Source organism: Prinia subflava, chromosome 10 (assembly GCF_021018805.1).
Source record: "Prinia subflava isolate CZ2003 ecotype Zambia chromosome 10, Cam_Psub_1.2, whole genome shotgun sequence".
NCBI classification, from domain to species: domain Eukaryota; kingdom Metazoa; phylum Chordata; class Aves; order Passeriformes; family Cisticolidae; genus Prinia; species Prinia subflava.
Genome location: NC_086256.1, coordinates 29,023,835 through 29,029,602, shown reverse-complemented (window position 1 = coordinate 29,029,602; position 5,768 = coordinate 29,023,835). Strand labels below are relative to the sequence as shown.

General features: G+C 58.6%; 1 protein-coding gene across 1 annotated transcript in view; it reads left to right on the top strand.

Moving 5' to 3' along the window:
• Positions 1–5,224: 5,224 nt before the first annotated feature.
• The window catches only part of LMX1A (LIM homeobox transcription factor 1 alpha), a 44,356-nt gene continuing 43,812 nt past the window's right edge, over positions 5,225–5,768 (top strand). The window contains exon 1 of the mRNA XM_063406635.1: positions 5,225–5,476. The gene's annotated coding sequence lies outside the window, so the exon portion shown is untranslated. The remainder of the gene's footprint in view (positions 5,477–5,768) is intronic.

The window sequence follows — 5,768 nt, the reverse complement described above, 5'->3', positions numbered from 1 at the left end:
CTGCCCCTCCTGACCCTCTCAGCAGACAGTGGGGTGAGATGCAGCTTTGTCTGTCCGCGTGACAGATTGCGACGCTGCCGGCTCGGGGAAGTTGGAGGGAGAGGAGGGCTGACAACAGAAAAGGAAGAAGGATGAAAATGAAACGTTTTGTTAAAGCTCCCACACGGGGACATGATTCATTTTCCAGCATTTCGCTGAGAGAAGGAAAAGGAGAATTTAAAAGAGAGGAGAAAAAGAGGGAAAACCCCAACATTATGAAAACGCTTTAATTTTTTTATTTTCCTTCTGAGAAAAACCCAGGGAGAATTTCAAAAGATGTGAAAAGCACTGACCAAGGAGATATTTTTAATTGAAAAGGTAATTTTCGGTTAAAAGAGAAGTGTTTAAATACAGAAAATACACAACCTTCTCATTGTGAAACTGTTGCTGGTATTTGAGATGCTGCACACAGGCTGTGCTGGGATGGTACCACACCAAGCTGCTGATTAGATGAAGCAAGAGGTCACCTCCAGCCTGGGCTGCTCAGGCTTCCCCTCTAAGAGATGTAAACCTCTAAGAGATGTGAACCTCTAAGAACTGGTCCCCAGCTGGCTGGATGGGGTTTCTTTTCTGATTGATGCTCATTTCAGTCCACTGTTTGTAAACAAATCCAGATTGCTGCCTGTGATATTTTGGTGTTGGAAGTGATAGGATATGGTAACCAAAATGGGGCAGGAAGCCTCGAGGGGGCTGCTGGACAGCCTCACTCTCAGCAGTCTGCAAGGGCAGTCTCTGGGTTCTGGCCCACAAGGTCTCCAGGCTGCAGTTTGAGCAGGGCTTTGTCCCATTTCTCCAGATGACTACTAAGTTTTTGGAAAAATTTAACCCACAGCCCACCACAGACTCCCCCACCCTGTGTCTGGCAGTGCAGAGAGGCCATGACTCTCCATGTGGCCTCTGTGAATAAGACACCACTTGCTCATCTGAAAGTGCCACTAGCAAACCTATGTCCTCTGCAGAGGAAACAACTCATGGAGCGACTCAGCTCTGTCTGCAGTCACTGGGGACCTGAGGGTTGATGCAATCTCCTGGATGTGGTCCCAACCCTTGGATTCCTCATTCACATTGTAGACCTCTCTCCAGGGGTGTTGTTCCAAGAGCTGTGCTTCCCCAGGCCTTGCAAAGTGTAGGACTTTGGACTCCCTGAGGAACAAATCCCATAGCAGCTGGCAATAACTCACTGGTGTGGTTATCCTTCTGTGAGTTGCAGCAGAGGAACAGCAGCTTAGCATGGCTGGAGCTTCCCCAGCCTTCAGCCCTGGAAAAACCTAATTTTCACAAAACAGAAGAAATCACAATCATTGATTAGCCAAAGAAAACTTCATCCAGTCATTGGTTACCCCATGGAGCCCCTCACAGCCTCACATTAAGCTGAGACAATTTTCCTTTGCTCTAGGATTGACAAACAAGCCAGGCTCTGGGAATGACTGGTGCAAGGCCATTTTCTCTTTGCCACCATGCATCACATCTCATGAGCTTCCCAAGGTAGCAGCAGGTCCCCCTCCCACCATGGACAAGCTTTGTTCTGATGTCCAGGCCAAATGTGTCAAAGCATTTATTAATTCTGACCTAATCCCTCTGCAATGCTCTATGGAGGGAGCTTCAAAAAATAGTGGAGTTTTGGGTTCTGTTTCTGCTGCTTCAGCTTCTACTGAGTCCAACAACAGCACTTCTGGATTGAGAATAAAAAAAATACACCTCAAACAATAAAGGTTTGAGCTGGTTTATGTTCAGTTTGACTCTGGGCACCCTGATGGATTGAGTGATTCAGGGGCACATCCTGTGGACCTGACATGACTCTCAGACACCAACAGTGTGAACCCAACTGAGTGCCACCACCACTGACCTTTTCTCAAGGACTTCTTGTCTGGGCTGGCCCTGGACTGCCCTCACCATCTCACCGAGCTTCCCTGAGGTGTTCTCTTTGCTGTCTGATTCCTCTGTGTCCCCCACTCTCTGCTGTCCCATCAAAGGCCCAGCTGGGAGGCTGGGGAGCCTGTGCAACACAGGGAGGAGGGGGAAGAAGAGGGGGCTCCCCAGAGCTGCTGCTGCTGGCAGTGGGGAGCAGTGTGTGCATCCTCTTTCAGAGAACGATGGCAAGGTACACTGTGGTGGAAAGCATGATAAAGGAGCCTTGATAAATCCCCAGGTGTTTATCAGCATGAGTGGACAAAGATCAGCCTCTACCTAAGGCCAGTGGCTGCCACTCCATTTCTCTCTCCTCTCTTCCTGTGCCCTCTGTGCAATCAGCTCAACCTGAGACAGGCTTGGTGTGGGGGATTTCAGTGGTACAAGGAGAGGATTTTATCACCCCGGGGCTCTCTGACAGCACCGTGGCTGTGGGCTGGTCTCTGGCTTGCCTCTCTGCCAGGCTGGCCAGCCCAGCTGGCTGTGCAGCTGCTGATGCCTCTGCAGGGCTGTGAGGGCGGCAGAAGGAGAGGGAGGTGTGGTCCTTGCAGGGGTGAGTGCTGTCCACGGGTGTCTGTGGTGCTGGGCAGGGCTTCTCCTTCTGCGCCAAGCTGGCTTTGGGCACTCGAGGCAGCAGGATGATGCTGGCCCAGCACGGGGCTCCTGTCCCAAGGGAGGTGGCTCACAGCCACCTTCCTCCTTGGTCTCCTGCCTGCCTGCTTCTGGGGCCAGCCCTGCCTGCTCCCGGGTGTTTCTGCATCTGCTTGGCTGGGCAGCAGAGCTGATGCTGGAGGAGGGATCTGGCTGCTGCTGCCTGGAGCCAGGGCAGTTGCTGTGGCTGTGGCTACCTGGGAGCTGCTGATCCCCTTCCAGCAGTGAGCAGTGGGGACCTGCACAGCCCATGACAGCTGGGCAGCCCCGGCTGGGAAAGATGTGCACCCTCTGCCAGGGTTGTGGCCTTGTTAATTTGGTTGGCAGCTTCTGTTTAATGCAGGTCTCCAGCACCAGCCACTTTTTGCAACACCTGGCTGCCTGCAGACCCTACAGCTTGAAGGAGAAAGGCAAGGCCTGCTTTTCCTCTGGCTTAATTCTCTTTGGCTGCTGACGCTGTGGGCTTCTGCCCCTAGTTCAGCTCTGAGCGAGCTAATAATGGAAACTGGTGCTCAGAGGCTGCAGTGAGCTGCCTGAAATGTTCCCCCCATGTTTGGTAGGGCTACTGCCTGTGTTGAAGGTGCATTTTGGGAGTGAGGGGTTTGGAAATATGTGTATTTCTTGCATATTTCACTGGTTCACCTGGTGATCACCTTTTTCATGAGCCCAGGTGTGCCCCAGTACCTCTGACCTGTGTGGGAGCTGCTGGATGTGTAAATCACAAGCAGCAACCCCCTGCTGCAGCCTCCCTGGTGTTACACATTTGCCGCAGCCCCCAAACCTGACCTTCATAGACCAAGCCGGGCATTGTACATGAGGGCTGCAAGGTGAGACAGTGTCCAGACCCTCCTCATATGGAGAGGAGGAGGAGGAGGAGGAAAACCATGGGGTGGCAACGTCCAGGAAGGAATGACTTCCCTCCCAGCTGCTCCTGCATCTCTGAGCAGAGCAAATCAGGTGGGCAGCCTGAGTCTGCAAGCAAAGTGCCCTGCACAGGGACACAGCTTTTAGGCAGTGCTGATGGTGGATGGTGTTCCCACCCCATGGGGCTGCCACTCCCTGGCTGTGTAAGGAAAATCTGCTCTGCACAGCTCTGTGGGTGGGATGGGCAGTGTGGGGAAGCAGAGGCAGGAAGAGCAGCGTGCAATGCTGGGAGCCCCTGGTCGTGCTGCAGTCCTTGCTGGGCTGCTGTCTTGGCAAGGTGGCTCCAGGGGATCTGGCTACTTGGCTGTAGCTGCTCGGAGACCTTCAGGAGAGCCAAAGACAAAGGTGTCAGAGCCCGGTGCCTCCCTGCTGCAGCCCAGCCCTCCTGGATGTGAGTGGTCAGAGCTGTTTCACACTGACCCGTGTGATAGTAGCAAGGCTCTCATGCCCAAGCTCCCGGGGGAGTTATACTGGGATACAGCAGGGCTGTCCCTGGACCGTGTTTCCCTCTCCCATGGGATTTCGGCAGGGCGGTGAGCTGCCTGTGATAGCCTGTGGCCTCTCTCCTTCCTACGAATTCCCAGAGGACACGACCTCGGTCCCTGCATCGCCCACGTCATCTGGGTGTGGGGAGCCCTTGGTGACGAGGATGCCCCACAGAGAGGCTGGGGGCGCGTCTGCCCCTGGTGCCAAGGTCGGCGGTGAACACAGGAGGTGAGGCCCCTAAAAGCCTCCCATCCTCCGCCATCCTAGAGCGGGTCCCTCGCAGCTCTGCGGCCGTTCCCTGCTCGCCGGCCGGCGACGGGGGACCCAGCGCTCCTCCGTGCCGGGGAAGCCGCGGATCCCCGTCCAGGCTGCTCCGGCAGCGGCAGGTACGCGGCCCCTGCCCCGCTGCGGACCTGCGGGGCCGTGAAACTCCCCGAAAAACAGCGAAACCCCCCAAGCAGGAGAGAAGGGACAGCCAGGCAAGACGGGAAAACGCCGGGGCTGCGGGAAGGCTCCAAGTTTCATCTTCCCCGGCCGGGCGGGATCGTTCCTCCGCGGGTTTCCCCTCCCCGAAACCGATGCGGTTTGGCGGAGCCGGAGCTCCGCTGCCCCGGGGCCGCCTCTCCCTGCGGCCCCGCGGAACCGGCGCCCGAAGCCGGACCGAGCCGCGCTCGGCGCCAGGGATCCCTGACGAGCCCTCCGGGACAGCTCTCCGGCTTTAGTGTTGAGACTCTTTTTGTTGTTATTTCTTTTTTGTTTTCCTCCCCCAGCGCTCATTTTCCTTAGCCCCTCCGGAGCGGCGGGAGCGAGGCGCCCGGGGCGATGCGCTGCGCGGGGGAGCGCATCCCCGCCGGGGCCCGCCCGGCCAGGGGACCGGCTTTCCCCAAAAACTGCCGGCCTGGGCTTCTCCTGGAAGGGGGACTTGATTTCCAGCCGGTTTCATTACTCGGAGAGACGCTGTGGTGGGGCACCACCCTCTACCTTTTTTTTTTTCTTTCTTTCTTGTCTTCTTTTTGGCTTCGTAAGAAAAGAAGGGGAAAAAAGCCAGGGAGCGGAGCGGAGCCGGGGCCAAGCCGTGCACCCCGGAGCCGGGAAGGGCCGCCGGCCCCTCGAGGCGTGGCGGGGCCGGTGCCTGCAGCCAGGCAGGAGAACGGGGAGGAAACTTATTTCGAGTGGGGTGGAGAGGGGAGGGCAGGGGGTGGGGGTCGGGCAGGGAGGTATCAGCTCCAGGAAATGTGTCTTGGCAGCAGTCGGACGGGCGCTTCCCCGCAGGTTGGTGCGCTCCTCTCCGGAGCCGTCCAGGGAGCCGCGGCTCGCTCCGCACCCCGGGCAGCGCCGGCGGCGGGCAGGCGGGGGGGTGCGAGACAGCCGGGGAGGCAGGAGCCGCCGCAAGACCCCCCAGGAGCGGTGGCTGCGGACGCCTCTCCCGCCCGCTCCTCGCAGGAAGGCACCGCCCGGGCCGCCCCAGGTAAGCGGCCGAGCCCCGCCGACGGCAGCCCCGCATCCTCCCGTCCCGCATCCTCCGGGCCGCGGGGGGCCCGGCTCCGATCGCCTCCCCGCGTCGGGGCTGGGGGGCTGCTGCCAGCCCGGCCGGGGCAGCGGCTCTGCGCAGCCGGAACGGGGGCCCGAGGGGTTCTCCTGTTGGGAGGGAGGAGGGAGCGCGGCGCCGGGGAGCGGGCGGGCAGCCGGGGCGGGGAAGCCCCGGCCGGGGGCGGCGGGGCCGGCGGCCGGGCTGAGCGCGGTGTGTCCGGGTTGTGTTG